Source organism: Tursiops truncatus, chromosome 12, assembly GCF_011762595.2.
Source record: "Tursiops truncatus isolate mTurTru1 chromosome 12, mTurTru1.mat.Y, whole genome shotgun sequence".
In the NCBI taxonomy this organism is placed as follows: Eukaryota; Metazoa; Chordata; class Mammalia; order Artiodactyla; family Delphinidae; genus Tursiops; species Tursiops truncatus.
The window spans coordinates 18,298,930-18,321,486 of NC_047045.1; the positions used below are offsets into that span (position 1 = coordinate 18,298,930).

The window sequence follows — 22,557 nt, forward strand, 5'->3', positions numbered from 1 at the left end:
TCATTGGTCTGGGTGGTAGCTTTAGTACCTGGATTTTATGCCCAAGGTCCCCAGATGATTCTAATTTGCAGCCAAATTAGAATTCTGTACCCCTGCTCTAGAAGAATGGTTCTTACACTTTTGCTTGCATCAGAATCAGTTGCGGGGCTCATTAAAGCAGGGACCCACCCCCAGAGTCTCTGATTCAGGAAGTTGGAGGTGGAGCTCCATGATTTGCATTTCTAACAAGTTCCCAGGTGATGCTGTTGGAGATAGTCAAGTGACCACATTTTGAGACCCACTGATCTAGAGTAATGCTATCCAACAGAAGTGTAACATGACCCACATATGTAAAGTTTTCCAAGTAGCCAAGTTTTTTAAAAAGTAAAAGAAACAGGTGAAATTCATTTAAATCATATATTTTATTTAACCTAATACTATATCCAAAATATTTGTATGTCAACATATTATCAATATAAAAATTACTAAAGAGATGTTTTACTTTTTTCATTTGTACTAAGTGTTTGAAATCTAATGTGTATTTTATACACACCATGCATCTCAATTTTGACACCAAATTTTTATCAGAAGTGCTTTTTCTGTACTTAGAGTTTATAAAATTTAGTTGAAGTAGTAGATGCATATAACCAAGTTGCCACAAACATACTTAAAAGTTTTTTCGTAATGAAATTGAGTTTTATATTTAAATTAAAATCAGATAAATTTCTTTGCCCCATTTGAAAAATTTAAGACTATTTGGTCCACTGAAGGTTGATCATTAACATTACCTACCTGTTTCTACCTGTTTGTGTAGGCAGTTTCCATATTGGTAACGAATTGTGTTCCTAAAGTTCATATGTAAGTCAATCATATTGCATTTTTTTCATAGAAATAATACAACAAATGCTTCCACAGTAGCCTTTAAAAGCCCACTAACACATAATGGCTGAAATATCATACAAAGAATAAAAGAGTACTTCCTTGAAGTTTTTAAAACATATTTCTGCATAAAATGTCTGACAAGTTCCAAATCAGTACTCCATGAGTAGAATTCTCGTTCAATATGCCCTGAGAAAATAGAAGAGCGATATAAAGATTTATTTCTCAATAGATATGAACTATGTCACTTTCTTTAAAAGGCAGAATCAATTACAGTCACATCTGGTTTGAAATAATAATTGTTTTATCTCACTGCATAAATAAAGGACATTCATACAACCTGTGCCTTAAAAAAAAATCACAGAAATATTTCCAACTGCAAAATATAGTTCCTATTTTTATACTAAAATTAAAAATAAGTACTAGTTCTAAATTTAAGTCCTCTGCTCAAAATTCTCCATTGGCACCCACCTCACTCATGATAGAAGTCAAAGTCGTTACATGGCCTACAAGGCCCCATAGGAACTGCCCCAGTCCCTTTATCTCTGTGGCTTTGTTACCTTTATTTTCCTCCCCCCCCTCCCGCTATTCTAACTGACTGTGACTGCCTTACCTTTCCCCAAATAGGAGAAGCACATTCCTACCTCATGGCCTTTGCTCTTGCTGTTCCTTCTCTGGAGCACTTGTCCCTCAAATATCTACATGGCTCCCTCAATCCCTTCAAGTCTTTGCCCAAATGTCATTTTTCATCTGGGGCCTTCACCAATCATTCCATGGAATCCAGCAATCGCTATTCTTCCTTCACCCACCTTCCTTACTCTCTATGGTTCTTCCTTACTTAATTTTTCTCCCTATAACTTTTTATATGTAAATATAGAATGCAATTCACTTATTATTTGTCTGTCATCTCACTACCATGACTACTAACTTGTCAACTCCTTGGCAGTGAAGGTTTTATATCTTTTGGTCTTTTCTGCGAGACCCAACACTTCCATGTTCCAAAACTCCACATAAACAACTTTTCTAACTTATTTCATGATCTATTTATTTATACACACATTTCTTTCACATATATATTTTTTTATTTGACTGTCTCCTTTAAGCCTTCTGAATAAAGGGAGTAGATCTCTTCATCTTTGGCAAAAGATTTATCTGGAAATAATTAACGAGCCATCAGAATTGGAGATAGAAAATTCATTGTTGCAATGGTTGGCACAATAGCCTTTCAAATAATCCTCAGTTTTCAAATCGTCCTTGAAAAATTCACGTTTACTCTATTCCTATAGAATTGCATAAATGTGTCTGAGGCTGTTCTCTAAGGAATACTCATTTGGATTGTACAACTGTATAATGTTTTATCATCCTGTACAATTATATCTACTGTCAATAAAGTATCCATTCATTAATGGCATGTCTTATATTATTTAAAACCTAAAGTTACATCTATTATGAAAAAGATCCAGTTCAATATTTTTGCTATTCAATTTCACTGAATTGAAATTTTACTACTTCCTTACATTTGCTTTTTATCAATTAATCTAGATAAAAACCAACCCCCAACACTGTCATGGATAAATCTGTATCATTGCTTCCAAGTGCTTTTTAGTATAGCAACTCTGTCATTCGTTGGTATGATTTTTAAAATTCAATTTATTTAAACCAAAACAAAAAATGAAAACACTTCACCCATTTCTCCCACCTCTCCCACCCACCTCCTCTGGCAACCACCAATCTGTATCTATGAGCTCGTTTTGTTTTTTTTTTTAAGATTCCACGTATAAGTCAGATCATACATTATTTGTCTTTCTCTGTCTTACCTACTTCACTTAGTACCATGCTCTTAAGGTCCATCCAGTTTGTTGCAAACGGCAAGATTGCCTTCCTTTTTTATGGCTGAATAATTCCATTATATATATATAATGTGGTATATATATAGATCACACTTTCTTTATCTATTTATCCATCCATGGACAACTAGGTTGTTTCTATATCTTAGCTATTGTAAATAATGCTGCAGTGAATGTGGGGTGCATGTATTCTTTTGAGATAGTGTTTTGTTTCCTTCAGATAAATAGCAAGACGTGGAATTGCTGGAGCATATGGTAGTTTTATTTTTAATTTTTGGAGGAAGCTCCATGCTGTTTTCCATAGTGACTGCACCAATTTCCCTCCTGCCGACACTGCACGAGGGTTCTCTTCTCCACACCCTCACCAACACTTGTTATTTGTTGTCTTTTTGATAACTGCCATTCGAACAGGTATGAGGTGATATCTCATTATGGTTTTGATTTGCATTTCCCTGATGATTAAGTAGTAGGTTAGAATACAGAGTCTGGAACCATAATTCCTGGGCTTCTATTCCAGCTTTGCCATCTCCAACTTGTGTGCCCTTGTTAACTTACCTCCCCTTGTTTCCTCAGATGATTTAGCCTGACTAGTGATAAGCACTAGATGAATATTTATCAAATGAAAACCAACAAGATGAATAAATCAGGCACACTACTCTATGAACTTTTAAAAAGAAAACGCTACCCATCACCATCACGAGAAGAAACTGGAGTGTCCTAAGTGATTTTTAGAATTTCAGCACTTAGACGTTTTGGCATTAGAAAGCAGAATTAAGTGACTTGACAAGAGTTGAGTATTAATTCTGTAGGCTTATCTAATGTACTAGATTCTTCTTGTATTTTTTACTCTTGTAACAAAGTAAATATTATTTGAAGTCACTTGTTTTTGTTTAAATTTTGTGTTTTTAAATTTGGAGATGAAGATGCTTCAAAGTATAGCTGAATCCCTGGAAGTTCCCCTGATTTGTTAGTTTTTCCAAGATATCACCACAGAACAGCTTCCATAACACATCATTTCTCTATCCCGGTCAATTTTTTATGAGTTGCATGCTACAGCTGACCACTCTCATTGGCCATTATATCCGCACTGATCCAAACCTCTTCCCTAGACTGAGGAGTGGTAGAGCTACTCAGATTCTATGGGAAGCAGGGAAATTATGTTATGAGAAATTTGGAAAAGCTTGTAGGGTATTCCATTTATCTATCGGTATGTAACATATTACTCCCAAATTTAGTGGCTTTAAACAATAATAACAATTTCATTCTCTCTCATGGTTTCTGCACGTGAGAATTTGGGAAGCCTCAGCGGGATAGTGCCAGCCCAGCATCTCTCACGTGGTTGCAGTTAAACAATCAGTGAAAAGGGGGTAACTTAGAGTAGCTGGAGGCTGTCCAGGCACCTCTCTCTCTCTCTCTCTCTCTCTCTCTCTCCACCCCCACCCCTCCCTCTCCCCCACACACACACCTCAAGTACTCTCTGGTTCTCTCCATGGGGTCTCTCACTGTGGGCTAATTTGGGTTCCTCACAGCATGGCACCCTCAGAGCAGTCAAACTGCTTACTTGGAGTCTGAAGGCTTCCAGAACAAGTATTCCAGGGAACAGGGTAGAAAAAGTGCTTTTCCTTTTGCTTACCTAGCCTTGGAAGTCACAGATTGTCACTTTTCCATACTCTCTTGATCCAGTCACAAAAGCCTGTCTCAATGGGAGGAGTGCCAAAGCCACACTGTAAGAAGAGCTTGTATGATAGGAGATTGTTGCAGCCATTTGGAAAATACAACCTGCCACATAGGAGTGTGAAAAGATCTATTAAAATGCTTGTTCCCATCACGTTTTTTAGATACTAGTTCATCTAAAATATGCAGTGGGCAGTACACTTGATACAAAGTATTCACACCAATATAAAATGTGCATAAGGAAACAAGAAACACGTATTCTAGAAAAGCTGCCTAGAGGGCAAACTATAATTCAGTTTAGATACAGACCCCCAACCTTTACTACATCTTCAGTGTACCAGGTTTTGGAGTCACCGATGCTGATTCTGAATATTACAAGAGTTCAAAGTGCTTTCTAAATTGTTTTCAATCTGATTTAATGAGGTATATTTTCTTTTAATACTTTGAAAAATGACAATACATAGAAAATATATATATTAGTGCCAGAATATTAAATTAGCCATAAAGCACTATTCTATAATACCTTAATTATCTTAAATAGTTAGGAGGTTACTAAATGAGGCTAGTTTCATAGACTGCTAACAAGGAGCAGTGAAAGAATTATATATTAGAAACCAAAGACATCTGGGCCTGTTGGAACCACGTATTGGTTTAGTTTTAGTAAGAATACCATATTAAAAGTAATACTGAACACTGAATGCCGAATGGAGTTTTCTCTTTTTTTAATTTGGAAAGATCTGCTCCCACACTGTTGATGGCTTGTTGTATTTTACAGTTCTGTAATGTTTGAAGTTTGTATAATTACTTTTACATTCAGAAAAAACTTTAAAATGTGGAACATACCCGGGAGTGTCTATAATCATAAAGCAGAAACTAACACACCATTGTAAAGCACTTATACTCCAATAAAGATGTTAAAAAAACCAAAACAACCCAATATACTGTAAAATTTTAGGAATCTCGATTTTTTTCTTTTGTTCCGAAGGTAATTTAAGATGACAATTTTGGCATATGCTGCTTTACAGTGTGGATATTCTAAAATCTCTGCTTGCCAGGAGGCACTGAAGCCAACCACATAATGCAACTCGGAGACAGGGAGGATAAATTTCATAATACCCTCCTCCGCCAAACACCTGTGTGGATCCACCCTCCTCTTCTAACTTTGAAAAAGCTGGACTAAAACCAAACCAAAAAAAAAAAAAAAAAGATTTAAAGTTAAAAAACTGTGTAGAAATGTAACCATTTTTCGTAACACTATATATTGAATTTACCATTTAATGCAGACTCACCCAAATAACAGATTATCATGGAATTTAGTTAACAAATAATTGATTTCCAAATATAACATGATGTTAACAGCAGTTCTGTAAATGACAATATTATGTGGCTTTTTTACTTCTTAGTATCTGCTTCATGTTTTGAAAAACTTGCTTTTAAAGTTAGAGAAAATACACATTAAATATGATTGAATTTCAAATAAAGTTTTTCAATCACAAGAAATGTTTCCCAAAAAACTACTTAAATTTCTCCTTTTAATGAATAGCGAGTAAGCGCTTGAAAATTGCCATTCATTTCTGACACTGTGTTAAACTATTCGCCTGTATAGCTCAAACAGATGTTATAAAAAGTAATGAATCAAAAAAAATCACACCCATAAAAGGGCTAGCCTTATTTGGTTGCCTTACTTAACTTGAATTTTAAGAGACAGAATATTCTGTGTGTTTGGAGATCAACTCAAAACACATCGACCTTGTTAACATGAAGCTCGCGGGCTGTATCTAGTGGTCAGCATCCAGTGACCGCCAGAAATACAACTAAGCCAGCCTTAGGCACCAACCATCAATCTGTAATGTCACCAGAAACCTGGCATTTCAAGTCTAGTGCTAAACTGAAGCTCTAATACCGTGGCAGAGCTCCAGACCTCCTGGTTTATGGGAGAGGGAGAAAATGTGTAAGAAAGGTTGTACTCAGGAGAGTTACACAAGAGGTGCATTCATGACACATGAAGAGACTTGGGAGAAAGCACGTAGGCCAGGGTGGAACACTAAAATAAATTTTGCTGCAGTGGAAACGGCAAAGACATGATCTAATTTCTGAAGGAAAACTGGGAATTTGGGGGCAGGAGAAAAAAATCGTATAGATGCAGCAGGAGAGTTATTAAGTCACAAGTCACTCTGGGGTTCTGAAAATAACCAGGCTTAAAGGGGAAAGGTAGGGATGGCGGGAGGGATATAAACCTTAGATGTAATAGTGCATTTCCAGCCCTGTGCTTATTCAGATTTGGGGGATAGGTATTCTTTGCTAGAACCATACGCCAAAAATGTTGGAGGAAGCAACCAATTACCTTCCCTGTGCTCCCCGCCCACCCCCACCCCACCTCCCAGCCCCGGACAGCCTGTTTATCATCTGTGGCTAATTGAGGTTAAAAGGTGGATTCTGAGAGCACTTTCCTCTCCTGCTGCGTCATGCAGTGAAACTAGGCTTCGGAAAGATCTGGGGCCATTATGCCCTTACCATTGTCTTCCTGTGGTGGAGAATAATAGCAAGGCAGGAATCAAGTTCTATCAGGTGAGCCGGACCTGCACAAAAACAACAAATAATTCCCCACTCTCCCTCTTCAGCCCTTACCTTGCCTTTCTTTATGCTTTACTAAACCACTACTGATGCAATGGGGAAAAAAGAAAACAGGGAGCAAAAAATGAAAAGTCTATGCTGAGCAGAAAAATGGAGGAAACTTCTGGAACACAGGCCAAGTTAGAGCAAAATGATACAAATCACTGTGAAAAGGAGTATAACAAAATGCCTTCAAGCTTTTGGAACTAAGTTCAGAAACAGCTCTACGTTTGTCAGAGAATAAATGATTGACAGTTGTACAGGTCATGTCCCAGAGTTGATTCGTACTTGACTTGTTAGCCCTGTCTACAGGGAAACTGATACATAGTAGGAGAAAATACAAATATTAAATCAACTGGACTTTGTTATATACAGTTTTGCTTGCAATTTTCCTGATAATATCTGTTGGGGAGACATTAAATCTATCTCATGAGAATAAAATAGTTTTTTAATTACAATATCTTCCTCTAATCTGTATATATTCTTCATAATAGATCTGTACATAGCAAAAGTAAAAGGGCATAAGAAAAAAGTCCTATAAATTTGAAGCCTTATAGTAGTTTCTGAACATTTAAAGAGCAGCAGAGAGAAGCACAGTATTTTAATGTTCTTGTACCTCTTGTACCTAAAGATTCCACTTTTTCACATGCCCTACTCCTAGCTCCCACATCTTAAGGAAGATACAGCCTTACAATATTTTTCAAAATTACCTGCTTTAAAACCTTCATCAAACTCAGAGGAAAGAGCTATTTCTTCCCTTAGTGATACATTTATTTGAATTTATGTTCCTTTTGTTTCCCAGCTCTACTCCCGACAATCTTTATGATCTATAATATTCTTACAGGAACTAGAGTACTTAATAAACCCAGCCTAAACTTGAAATCTCCTTAGAGAGATTCCTTTTAGAAATTTATAAATAAATATTTACCACACTCCAATTACTTTAAAACCATCAGTAAATATAAATTTATTTATAAACATAATAGCTACATGTTTTTTTCAGGTATCTCCTTATTTCTATACAGTCATTTAATGAAACTATCAAATCTATTAGTTTTACAGTATGGAGGTTCCTCAAAAAACTAAAAACAGAATTGCCATATGGTCCAGGAATCTCACTCCTGGGCATATATCTGGACAAAACCATAATGTGGAAAGATACCTGCATCCCTAAGTTTACAATAGCCAAAACATGGAAACAACCTAAATGTCCATCAACATTTATGTGGTACATGTATACATGTATATGTATACAATGTATATGTATACAATGGAATACTACTCAGCCATAAAAAAGAATGAAATAATGTCATTTGCTGCAATATGGATAGAACTAGAGATTATCATACTAAGTGAAATGTCAGACAGAGAAAGACAAATATCATTTGATATCATTTATGTGTGGAATCTAAAATATGACACAAATGAACTTATCAATATAACAGAAACAGACTCACAGATATAGAGAATAGACCTGTGGTTGCCGAGGAGGAGGGTGGGTGGGGGAGAAATGGATTGGGAGTTTGGGATTAGCAGACACAAACTATTATATAGAGAATGGATAAACAACAAGGTCCTACTGTATAGCAGTATGCAATATCTTGTAATATACCATGATGGAAAAAGAATATATATATATATATATATATATATATATATATATATGAATCACTTTGCTGTACACCAGAAACACACTGTATTGATAAATCAACTATACTTCAATAAAGTAAATGCTTTAAAAAATCCATCAAAAATTAAATCTATTAGTTTTCTAATAGGTTGCTAATATTTCTACCCATTCAACTTATTAAAATGAAACAGAAGTTAAATGCTACAAACAAAACTTAGGGGGGACAAAATGTTTTTGGAGAACCATAAAATTAGATAATTTTTTAAAAATGAGTGAACTGAGATCTTAGTAAGGATAGTTCTGCTGGAAATATGCTCCCCTTACTATGAAATACTATTGATTTATTGACATCTACCCTAAAGGCCATTTTAACATTTTAGTTACAACATCAGCGTCTTCCTGACAGTAGATAAGGTAGTTCTTGATGTATTTTGTTGTCTATTAATGTGTAAGAAGTTACCAAAAAACTGAATGATCTAAGATAACATTTTTATCTCACAGTGTTTGTGGGGCAGGAATCTGAAGGCAGCTTAGCTTGACACTCCGGTTCGGGGTCTCTCTCAAGGCTGTGTCAAGGTGATGGCCAGGGCTGCTTTCATCTCAAAAGTCGACCAGGGAGGATCAGATTCCAAGCTCACTGAGGTGAATGTTGGCAGGATTCAGTTTCTGGTTGGCCTTGCTGGCTGTGTGGGACTCCACACAGGGCAGGGTAACCACAGCAGCTTGCTCCATTAGAACAAGCAAGAAGAACCGGAGAGAGAGAGAGAGAGCACAGCACGAGCTTCCAAATTTCAGGAGCGACATCCATCGCTTTTGCCCTGTTCGAATCTTTAGAAGCAAATCACTAGGTTGTCTACACTCAGGGAGAGGAGATTGCACAAAGTGTGTGAATACCAGGAGGTAGGTGTCTTTGGGAGCCATTTTAGAGACTGCCTACCACACCTGATATGGGAAATTCTTTATAATTCCAGAGCTTTTTCAGATCTCAACGCTTTTGGATAACAATTTCCAAGGGTTAGTGGGTTTTATTTTAATAAAATGTGGTCTATTTTGTACTTTAAGATTTTTTAAATGGGGGGTAAGGAGATATTTCTTATAGGCATTTTAAAATAATTGCCTAGTTTTCACTGATTAATGCTATATCTGAACATTTGATATATCAAAACCACTTTTTTGACTAAACAAAATTAAAACGAGTCAAAATGAAATAAGTAATATAGTTTTCCAAAATATGCTTCAGTATTGAGCTAGATAATATCATGGAATATAGCTTGTTTGACACATCTGTCATTCATAACTCTCATTTTACAAATAAATTAAGATAAAGGGCCATGATAGGTGGACATTACAATTGTTGCCAAAAAATAAACAAATCCATAAAACAGTCTAGTCAATTCTTTTTAAAAACTTCCCCTTCTCACTAGGTCAAGGGTCCTCAACCAGATTTTTTTGTTTATTTATAGATGTGAAAACTTGATGTGTTTGTGCATTTTCTGTAGAAGGAGTTAATAGCATTCATGAGCTTCTCAAAAGAACAAGAACCATTGTCCTAGGCAACAAGAATTTAGGCACTGAATTCTCATACAGAGTCTCATGAATTTGCTTCATATAAACACAAAAAAAGTAAAGCAAAATTATTGAATTTTCTTTTAAACTGTCCATTTCATCAATGTAACTAGTGTTGAGCTCCATATTCACTCAACAAATATTTACAGAGTATCTACTAGATGCCGGCCACAGTTCTAGGCAATGGAAATACAAGTCCCATCCTCAGGGAGTTCACATTCCTGAGGGTAAGGGGGTGGAAGACAATAAACAGTAATGTATACAATATTTGGTGTGATAAACGTTGTGGAGAAAATAAGCAGGTTTTTCCTGAATTCTTTCAAGCTTTCATGGAAATATACAGTTCACCGTAAATCAGCCCTTCTGATCTTTCATAAAACTTTTTTAACATCAGTAAAATATACTCAGTTCAGTCCAGCGAATATTTATGCAGCACTCACTATGGGCTGGGTATTGGGCCAGATGCTGGAGAAACAGAGATGGACATGCTTCTCTGAGAAGTTTATATTATGGGCTTAGAGGGATCACTTCCTCTAGGAATCCCCTCTAGGAATCCCCTCTGTGATCATACAGTAATCTGGGCATACCTTGACTGTGCTTACCTCCAAGTCAAATCTGTTTAAGTGTATCTCTTTGCTGCTTGATTACGAGCTCTTTGAGAGCAAGACATACATTTCATTAATCTCTGAATGCCTAGTGCTTGGGGCATGGTAGTTCAAGAAATGTTTGTTGACCTGCACTTGAAGAGACAGAGGGATTGCACATGCCCCAGGACTTTCTCTAACTTCTATTTTAAGTAGTAAGATGCAGACATTTTTCCTCCCTTAGGTTTTAGTCAAAATCAATGAATGTCGTTGATATGAGATCTGTTAAGACATAAGAAATGTCTTCATCAAGACCCTATGCTTTCTTTCTAGGGAAACTGGTTAGAAAGACATTGCTGTGTTTTATCAACCAAAAACCGTTCTTCATCTCAGTCCTCTCCCCCTTTCCTGACCTGAGCCGATGGCACAGCTCCACCCATCATGTTCCATCTCAGCTCTTGCCCTGAGATCAGCAAGTGACCTGGGAGATGGAGAAAAGAGGATAATGTTATTAAGGCAATGAACTGATCGTGTCTGCTTCACTGGCAAGTTTTAGAAAAAAGGCACATATTAAATTTTCCAAAACAGGAATCAGATTCAAGTGTCAGATCTTCAGGGAAATAAAGGGATAGATAAAAATTCAAATCAAACTGAACTTCTCAAGGTCAGTGTGTACACTATCAAAACAATTATTAAAATCATGTAACCATTTCTCTCTGAATAAGGATGAATTCTCTGCCCACACCCAGCAAATTCTTTTTTTATTCTAAATTTTTGTCAAAGGCAAATGCTTTCCCACACTCAGAAATGCATTCTTGGTCCTCCGAGTGTTCATTTTATGCCAAGTTTCAAAGTTTTAATTCTAAACTCTTTAGTTTAGTTTTTGAAGTATACATTATAGCACAAAAGAAAATTTTTTTGTTTGATTCAAACAGTTAATCATTATTTCCATGAATTCTTGAGAAAATTACTTTTAATCCAAGAAGTAGAAATTCCACCAGATAATCTCATTTTTTTGAGAAGATAACAGATATGAGGACATGGAATCAAAGGCCTGCATCCTCATTTTGTTGCTACTTTCCTGTATTAATACAATTAGTAATATGTTACTATGGCCCAGGAAGAGTTGGGTTTATATTAACAGTCCTAATAATAAATTAACAGCCCTGTATCAGCCAGGAGAGAACTCTCTAATAGAATGACACAGTGCTCTGTCATTGTCTTTTTTCTTTAACACTCTTCAACTTTTTAGATGAAACTGTAGCAGGCATACCTTTTAAAAAAGTAATGTAAGATATATTTTTTATAATGTCTTTAAATTATAATAATAGTTCATGCCTAATATAGATAATTTAGAAAACATGGATGATGGAGGAAATCATCCCTTGTGGTGTGACTTTTCCTTCTCACGGGCAAATTATATTTCTTTAACAAATTAGCATGGCTCTGAGATTTGTTTGTGTTTGCTGGATGCCCATTTTATAGGTCTAGCAACATACTGACTAAATTTATGAATGACATGGAGAATGGAAGCATAGCTAAGATAGTAGAGGAGAGAATTAAGATTCAAAACCTCTCCACAGTATTGTACACCAACTATACCTCAATTAAAAAATCCGAAAACAAACAAGCAAAAACCTCTCCAAGAGGCGGGAAGAATTAGATTGAAACTAACAAGATAGCAGAAGTAAACCACAGAGCTCTAGTACAGAAACAACCGTGTAGCATAGGAAGGGCACAAGGTGTCCAGAGCGGAGTTCCTGTGGAAAAGACCCAGTCCTTCTAGTTGATGACAACTTAGTATTGGGCTATAGTCACTACAAAAAAAGATAATGCAAGTTTATGTCCCAGGAGTGAAGTACAGAATCCAGGTGAAAGGAAGAGATGCTGTCGCTGTATTCCATGTCGTTTGGGCTACATCTGGAGTATTGTTTTCATTCGAGGTTTTAGTCGAAAACCTAGACTATTATTTAATTTTTTCCCTATAAACTTAGTTCATTTAATTTTTGTCTGCTAGTCCATTTTTTCCCACTAGACTATAATTTCCCTGAGAATAAGGTCCCTTCAGCTTTGTTCACAGTTAGATACTGTAGCTTGAACAGTGTTCCTATAAATATTTATTGAATGAATTAATTTACAGAGAAGCAGATTGGGGCTTAACAGAAGAAAAAAAAATTTTTTCTGTGGGGATCAATTACTGAGCATACTTTACATTAACCAGTTTTGTCTTCATAGTTTGCCATTAGCTATTTTTTGAGCACTTATATGCCAGAAATAGGCAAAAAAGACAAGGCTCAGAGAAGGTAAGTAACTTTGCCCCACCTCATGTTGTTAGAACTGGGATTGTAATCCAGCCTGTCAGGTTGCAAAACCAGTGGACTTTATACTATACCATAAACAGAACAAGGTTTTTATGATGAGTTTCCCATCCCTGGTGGACTTTACCTCAAGGTTAGATGACCATCCATCAGGGTGCTAAGTTATACTAAATAATGGATTCTTTCATTGGGTGGGATATTGGATTAGATCCAACTGTAAGAGTCTGATTCCATGATGTAATTCATCATGGGATATTATTCTACAACAGGATTTCTTTCTTTTGGAAATAACAAAAGAGAAAATTAACCTTTTCTGAAAGTGTTGCTTGGAACCCAAGAATGTGAATTTACACAATTACTGAGACATTATCCTTTATTCCTAGCTGGATGGTGTGGAACGTGAAATATATTTGTGTTTCAAATGTGATAATTCCTTAGGAAAAAAAAAACAAATCTTTGAAACTATAAAATGGAAAGTTTTCAGTAAAGTAAGAAAACTGTAGTAATCTCATAAATTGTTCAGGGTGAATATCTAAGCAGAGCTTATATAATGAACTCTGAAAAGGAGTCAAACGATGGAAAAAAGGAAACAGACATTGGCAATGTCCCAGGAGTCATTCCTGGAAAGAATTAGTCTACCTAATACAGTATTAGCATTAATAGGATTAGCTGATACTATTACCTTATACCTTGAATATATTCAGAATCATGGTTTTTTTTTTAATCAAGTACTGAAGTTTTTTCAGGTGTCAATGTCTGATGAATATTTCATTAATCAGAAATGTTTGCCTCAGGTGTTTGAAAGGAGTTACTTTTGGATTTGTGGACAAAAGATATTCTGAAAAGAGATTAGTTATGATGCAGAGATAAAACAATAAATCATGGCCTCTAGAAAGATCGTAAGTGACTAACTTTGTGAGAGATCTTTTTCAGAAATCTTAAGCACTTCCCAACCTCCCAATTTTTTGCTAATTCTTTTTGGTTTAGCTTTTTAATGCTCGTAGGTAAGGATATTCCTAGTTAATTTTCTTAAAAGGTTATGGTGATTTCAGCAGCTATTCATGTGAAGTTAATATGCTTCTTAACTGATATAAAAAATTGAGTGAAGGCAAGTTATAATGTATTTGCAGAATACAGAATATTGGCCTGTTTAGTCGATCATTCCAACATAAAGGTGACTTGTGGTATCCAAAGGAATCATGCAATGGTTGAAAGTGAAGAAGTCAAGTGAATTCAGTAGAGGAGAGAGGTCAGGCAGATGAGAACTAAAAATGGATTTACAAAACTGGATTTTAAAAGTCCTTTTCATATGTGCACCAGGCATATAGAAGTGGCCTGGCAAATGTTAGTTTCCTTCCTTGCTTTGTATTATATGTTCAACTTCTGGCAAAGGAAACATAGTTGAATAGTTGTGTCTTACATTACACTATAGTCATGACCCTGAAAAGTGTAAGTTGCAATTGTATACATTAAATATCTTAACTGGATTATTGGCATCTGCTTTAATATTATTTGTTAACAAGGTATAACCTTATCATTTCTACATTGTGTCAATCTGAGTTGTTTTAAGAACATTTTGCTGGCAGTACGCATTTTTAGCTGTTGAGAAATGGGTCATATCTTCTTGGTATAAGATTCAGAATAAAAAGGCAGTATACGACACCTCCCTATTCAAACCGATTACGAAATAAACTGCTACAATTCATTTATTCTTAAGTGGCAATGTGATGGGATCTGAGACAGGGGTTCCACTATTCTACTTTTTGTTGAATACAACACTCCAGTCTTGAATTTAAAAGAGTAAGGGTAGGTCATTCAAAATATTTACTTTTCATATAAACACCCTGGTCAAGTTATAAAAATTTTACTACCTCTTGAGGCCACTTATCACTGTACAGTTCCCAAGAGAAAATTAAGACGGAACTATTGAAAACAAGTGAAAATACATGACAGTAATTAACAGTGGAGGAAAAAGCCAACTCAGACATAGGCGAGAACATCGTATGTGGGAGAAACCAGCTGTGTGACCATAGCTTAATAATGTGGAGTTCCTGATGGCGGGGCCTAGAGCATCTTCACTTCAGACTAAGGCTAACTGCAGTACGCCAAGATCTGCCAAAAGCATTCTCTTTCCCTCATTATACACGCTACTCCTTTCCTCCTCTGTGTATCCCACATTCTTAATTATATAACTCACTCTCCACAGAAGAGATCAGTTTTTTAAAAACATATAATATATAAAATCATGTCTTTACACCAGAGGAATCTTCAGAGTATGGATGTTCTGATACAGTATTTTTCTAGTTTTTGTTTGCTTTAATTCTTCTGAGGAAAAGAGTGCATCAATAACATTATGCAATAATAGATAATATTAAATGTCTTGAGAGTAACTCAAATGCTTGCAATTTCTTTTTTTTTTCCAAGTTAAGGAATTTAGCACTTTTTTTAAACATCTTTATTGGACTATAATTGCTTTACAGTGGTGTGTTAGTTTCTGCTGTATAACAAAGTGAATCAGCTATACATATACATATATCCCCTTATCCCCTCCCTCTTGCATCTCCCTCCCACCCTCCCTATCCCACCCCTCTAGGTGGTCACAAGCACCGAGCTGATCTCCATGTGCTATGCGGCTGCTTCCCACTAGCTATCTATTTTACGTTTGCTAGTGTATCTATGTCCGCGCCACTCTCTCACTTCGTCCCAGCTTACCCTTCCCCCTCCCCGTGTCCTCAAGTCCATTCTCTATGTCTGCGTCTTTATTCCTGTCCTGCCCCTAGGTTCTTCAGAACCTTTTTTTTTTTTTTTTTTTAGATTCCATATATATGTGCATATGGTATTTCAGAAAGAGAAGAACAAATGCTTGCAATTTCTAATTTTAAGCTTTGGCATTTTAATTTGAGGCAATAAAAAGAGGAGATTGGTTCCAAGATTAAGTAACATCTTGTAGATCACAAAACAGCAAGAGCATCTGTGCGTTGTAATGGTGACGAACAATAACACACCTGCTCCTCTAACACCCACACAATCAAGGCCCTACCGCTATGTTCTAAATGGTGAAGACCCTGCCGCGATTTATCACGTGCCCCCTGAAGGAGACTGAAAAGGAAACTAAGATTGTTGGGTACCTAGTTTACACTAAGCATTTTGCGAGGCACTTTTACATACAGTACCTGGCTTCATTCTTACCAGCATCCTGCAAAGTGAGTGTAAGTATCCCTATACTCCACTGATAATTCTTCCTTGAAGAATGATACAGTCATAGATGTTACATTTGATAGCATTTTTTTCTGCTGATAAAATGAGGGTGAGATAGATTTGGAGGTTACATTGCCCAATATGGCAGCCACTAGCCACGTGTGATTATTTAAATCAGTTAAAATTAAAAATTCAATTCCACGGTCACACTAACCATATTTCAAGGGCTCAGTAGCCACATGTGGCTAGTGGCTACTGAGTTGGACAGTGCAGACTACAGAACATTTCCATCATTGCAGATTGTTCTATCGGACGGTGCTAATTGGAGGCTTGCAACGATGAGAACAGATGGCAATTTTACTGAAGAAAACAGAAGTGGAGTTGACATACAGTTGAGTAATTAGATTTAATAGTGAAATAATTTTTGCTCAATGATCATTTATCATGTGACCAGGGACTAAGGTGGCCTTAACATCTCCTTCAGCCAGACTAAACTTTAGAAAGCCTTCTTCCTCATTCTCGGGCCCCCGTCCTCCCTTTTCTTAGATCACTGTCTTTAGAAAACTTGTAAATTATTTCTCTGTCCCTTTGAGATGCCCTTTAAAAACTCTCTTGTCAGTTTCACAATTCAGGAATATCTTTCTCCATGACCTGGGAGCTATCTCTTTAAAATGTAATCATCAAAGGAGACAGCACCTCTATCTCCCAGCTTCCTGGGAGGGTAGGAGCCTAAATTCAGTGGGTACCTTCTTCCAAGTTGCAAAACTACCTCCTGTCATAAAGGTATGAGGAGTTTATTTTTCCTTTGGATAAAGCCACTTAGCAAACACAGATGACCTATGACTTTCTCTAACATTCTCCAGCTCCCCCAACCCTTAAAAAACCTACCCTTCTCCAGTGAAGCTGGGTTCAGAGTTAGTTCTGACATTCAGAGTTAGTTCTTCCCTAACGCAATAGACTTGAATAAAGTCTTTCTTGCCTGTTTAACTTTGGTGCAATTTTGCTCTGAAGGAAGTTTTCAGAAAATGAAAATAGTCATTCAAACTACTGTCTTAGTTTATACTGAAAATAGTTTTGATATTCTTTTCCTAAGGTCAACCCCCTGTTGAATGGTCTACCTAGGCAATCAGACAGTTATGTGCACAAGGTGAAATGGTTCGATTGCAAAGGTAAATACAATTCCAGGATTGAAGGGTACAGAATTACAGTTACATGTAGCTATGCCTGATACTGCTTCAACGCTACACAGACCTGTTACCCAGCTTAACTGCTGTACCATGAAAACACGATGGGAAAGGAAGCCAAGCTTTTTGATCTAGGAATAGTTTCTTCTGGAACATACTCCTTCTTTAGCTAAACATCAAAGTAAGCCCCACCTAGGCTTGGAATGGTGGGGCTGGCTTCTCAGGTGGGCCCCTCCAGTGATCTGTTTCCACTAGGACTTTCAGGCCCAGCCAAGGCCACTTCTAGCCCAAATCTACACTCCCAGCCCTTCCTCCAGTTTATATTCTCTGCAAATTTCAAGGAATTAATCATCATGTCTGTTGGCTTCTTCTCAGCATTTCGCCAAAGCTGCATCACTATTAATACAAAAACACTTCCTTTTCAGAGAGTAAATCCAATAGTTTGCAGAGAGACAGCTCTTTGAAGGAATTTTCTTTCCTTTCTTCATGACATGCCAGGGCATTTCCTTCCATTACCACCTGGGCACCAAAGGGGGGATCAGGAAATGTTGACTCCACCCAGCTCTGGTTCCTGGTTCACCACCTTTTTTTTTTTTAATTAATTAATTAATTTGTTTTTATTTTTGGCTGTATTGGGTCTTCATTGCAGTGTGTGGGCTTCTCATTGCAGTGGCTTCTCTTGTGGAGCAGGGGCTCTAGATGTGGGCTTCAGCAGTTGTGGCATGCAGGCTCAGTAGTTGTGGCTCACGGGCTTAGCTGCTCTGTGGCGTGTGGGATCTTCCTGGACCAGGACTCGAACCCATGTCCCCTGCATTGGCAGGTGGATTCTTAACCACTGTGCCACCAGGGAAGCCCACCACCCTTTTAAAAAAAAAGAAAGCTAGGTCTTCCCTGGTGGCGCAGCAGTTGAGAGTCCACCTGCTGATGCAGGGGACACGGGTTCGTGCCCCGGTCCGGGAGGATCCCACATGCCACAGAGCGGCTGGGCCTGTGAGCCATGGCCACTGAGCCTGTGTGTCTGGAGCCTGTGCTCCGCAACGGGAGAGGGCACAGTGGGTGAGAGGCCCGCGTACAGCAAAAAAAAAAAAAAAAAAAAAAAAAAAGCTAGATTTGAAAAGAGATGGCTTTTGTGGGTGGAGGTGGGAGTAGGGGTCGGCATGGAGGAATCACAAACTTTCATTAGAACTAAAGATACCTGCTAACGTAGAGATATACATTTCTGGTGCTTTATAATTTTCAGAAAGCTTTCATGTTAATTCTTTCAAACCTCCCAACAATCCGGTGGGAATGGGTTTTAATGTTTGCCCACTTTACAGAAACGAAACAAAACCAACTAGGAAGCTTAGAGGCACTGAGCGGTAAGCCGAGCTTGTAGAAGAGATGCCTGCCTCTACCATCCCTACTCCTCACTGCCATTCTCCGGAACCCGTGGCAGTTTACGCTTGGGCTCCTGTCACTGACTGAAACTACTCCCTCCAATGAGCAGTACAGTATTCCCACGACCTCTCTGTGGAAATCCTTCAGTCCTTGTCTTCCAAGAGTGTCATCAGCACTTGACTTTGTGGGCTACACTCTCCTTGGTTTCTGGGACACCACACTCCTTTGTTTTTTCTCTTGCTTAACTAGTTGCCCATTTAAGGACTTAACTTCCTCTACCTCAGAGCTTTCCAACAGGCAGAAAGCAAAGAGATACTGATTGCTTTACCCAGACGGTGCCTGGAAGTACAGAACCTCCTAGCTGATGGCCGTCATTACAAGCACTTTTATTCTGTTATCCTATGAAGGCCACTAAGAAGAATGGATCTGAAAGTGTGCCTCTCTCCTTCCCAGCAACACGGAACTCGCTTCCAAGGCCAAGGTGCATATCAACTTTAGCAGCCCAAAGAGGGGAGTACACAGCTCAAGTTATAGCTGGCAGTGGTGGGGAAGCCAGGTAGGGAGGGGTTCCTTCTTATGGGAGCAGCAATCAGAGGACCAGATTCAGTCCTCAGGGATATTAGTGCCAACTCCACTTTTAGCAGCCTCCAAGGTAGCTGCAGGGTGACCATCCTAACAAGGCAGGCTTGTGCATCGAGAGAAAATGTGATTGGCAATCCCACTCCTGGGCATATATCCAGAGAAGACAATCATTTGAAAAGATACATTCACCCCAATGTTCACTGCAGCATTATTTACGGGAGCCAGGACATGTAAGCAACCTAACTGTCCATCGACAGATTAATGGATAAAGAAGATGCGGTATATTTATACAAAGGACTATTAGCCATGAAAAAGAATGAAATAATGCCATTTGCAGCAACATGGATTGACATAGAGATTATCATACTAAGTGAAGTAAGCTAGAGAAAGACACATATCGTTATGAAATCACTTATAAGTGGAATCTAAAAAAAATGATACAGATGAACTTATATACAAAATAGAAATAGACTCACAGACATAGAAAACAAAGTTATAGTTACCGAAGGGGAAAGGTAGGGGGAGGGATAAATTGAGAGTTTGGGATTAACATATACACACTACTGTATATAAAAGAAATAATCAACAAGGACCTAATGTATAGCACAGGGAACTATACTCAATATTGCATAATAACCTATAAGAGAAAAGAATCTGAAAAAAATAGATATATATGTGTGTATAACTTAATCCCTTTGCTGTACATCTGAAACTAACACAACGTTGTACATCAACCATACTTCAATTAAAAAAGAGAAAATTTGATTGGATTCAAAATTCACTCTCATGAAATTTACTATTACATATGTCAACGAAATTTTAAAAAAAAAAAAAGGAAGGGCCGGGACTTCCCCGGTGGTGCAGTGGTTAAGAATCCACCTGCCAACCCAGGGGACACGGGTTCAATCCCTGGTCTGGGAAGATCCCACATGCCGCGGAGCAATTAAGCCCGTGCGCCATGTGCCACAACTACTAAGCCTGCGCTCTAGAGCCCGTGAACCGCAACTACTGCAGCCCGCACGCCTAGAGCCTGTGCTCTGGAGCAAGAGAAGCCACTGCAACGAGAGCACGCACCGCAACAAAGAGTAGCCCCCGCCTGCTACAACGAGAGAAAACTCGTGCACAGCAATGAAGACCCAACGCGGCCAAAAGAAAATAAATAAATAAAAATAAAGTAATAATATTAAAAAAAAAGGAAAGGCCAATGGATTCCTTATGTACAATATAATTTTAACCATCATAAATTTTTGAGTGGTTATAAAAATTTTTATTACCTATTTGCATGAACATTTCTCACCATTGGTAATAATCAAGAATATGAGAATCAAATTCCCTGAGCAGAGGAAAAAACCATGTCTGTTTTAAGACTAAATGGCAGAGCCCTGATCCTACCCTGTACCAGCCGAGAGGCCCGAAATCCAGCAACACCTCCATCTACCTCTTCACTGATCTTGATTCTCACGCCGAAGTGCCGCAAGTCACAGAGCCACCGTGTCCAGTTCCAACAGAACCGTGCCGCACAGGAGGACCATGGATTCCAAGGGCGGCAGGCCCCTGGCCTGGAGCAGCAACAAAAGCACCTCCAAGCAGGGCTACTCCAGCTCTGGAAGTCCCTGTGATGCCAAGTTGGTAGAGAAAAACTTTGCAACAGATATGAACCTAAACTTCCCAAACCTGTCAGTGATTGGGCTCTGCATCCTCTCCTGCTGACAGTGGCCAGGCTTAACCTGCTCCTGACACCGTGGCTGTGGTCCAGCTGAGGTCGCCAAGATTGCAGACTCTGTGGGCCCCCATGCCCTCCCCCATTCCTTATCAGCCCCTCCTCTTTCCCTTCAAGCAAATTCTCTGCCTCCATGAAGGAAAAGGCTCCCTCTGCCTCTCTGGCCCCACTGGCAAGGCCACCAATTGGATCCTACCGGGTATTTGTGATGAAGGTGCTGAAGATCTGCCCCAAACTGCTGCCACCCGATCTGTTCCCTCATTGCTGCTGTCACTGCCTCACACTCCCAGCAAAGGCGGGGGCTGCTGCAGCCTCTCCCGGCCATGGAGAAACTCCCTACCCCTCCCTAGAGGCTGCTTCTGATGGATGACAGATCCCCAGTGGGAACTCTTAGGCTCTAGCTCCTGGAGAATGTTGTGAGTTTATATTTTAAAAATAGCGTTCATAAAGAAATACATTTCATTCTTTTCCCCAAGATGTGGGGAAAATTATCTCATTATCTAGGCCCTGCTGTGCTGCGTATCCAAGCCATGTTGTATATTCTACTGCCCATGGCTTCGTTCAAAGGGATTTGGAAGAGAAAAAAAAAAACTGAAGCGATCATATATAATTAGAAGGAAAATATATCCATTTCAAACAAAATCTGATATTAAACATTTTACAAATTCAATACTTAGCATTCCTACTACTTTTAATTTTATTTTATTATAGGTATGGTATGTAAAGAAGTTATTATTATGGATTGAACTCTTTTTCCCTCCACAAAAAGATACGTTGAGGTCCTAACCACCATTTCCTCAGAATATGACATTATTTGGAAATAGAGCCATTGCAGATATAATTAGTTAAGATGAGGTCATACTGCAGTAGGGTGGAACCCTAATCTGACTGGTGTCCTTACAAAAAGATGATCATATGAAGACATAGAGATACACAGGAAGAACATATAATGATAAAGGCAGACAGCCGAGTTATGCAGTTTCAAGCCAAAAAAAAAAAAGCGAAGAACTGCTGGCAAACTACCAGAAGCAAGAAAGAGGTAAGGAAGGATTTCCCTTACACGTTTCAAAGGGAACATGGCCCTGCTGACACCCTGATTTTGGACTTAAAGCCTCCAGAACCGTAAGACAATAAATTTCTGTTCTTTTAAGCCACCCAGTTTGCGGTACTTTGTTACAGCAGCCCTCGGAAACCAGTACAGAAAGTAATGAACAATTTCACCAAGTCCACACAGACACCCCTAAATCTCTTACAGTTTACCTGCAGTGTGCCATACAGATGCTGTTTTCTATGGGTGCTCCTAAATGTTTAAAGTTGGGAAACACAGTCCTCCACCCTTTCTGAAAATATTGGTATTTCCTGGGAGGTTTTGTCATTGGCCCTCTTCTCAGTCAACCCATTCTTGC

The 22,557-nt window shown here is 38.2% G+C and overlaps 1 long non-coding RNA gene across 1 annotated transcript; it reads right to left on the reverse strand.

Annotated features, from left to right (window-relative positions):
- Positions 1 to 220: 220 nt before the first annotated feature.
- On the reverse strand, positions 221 to 21,433 carry LOC141275993 (uncharacterized). The gene is made up of 5 exons (XR_012324727.1): positions 21,348 to 21,433; positions 11,186 to 11,253; positions 6,894 to 6,958; positions 4,339 to 4,484; positions 221 to 1,047 (listed from the first exon to the last, which is right to left on the reverse strand). It is a non-coding gene; the product is annotated as an uncharacterized lncRNA (long non-coding RNA).
- Positions 21,434 to 22,557: the final 1,124 nt, after the last annotated feature.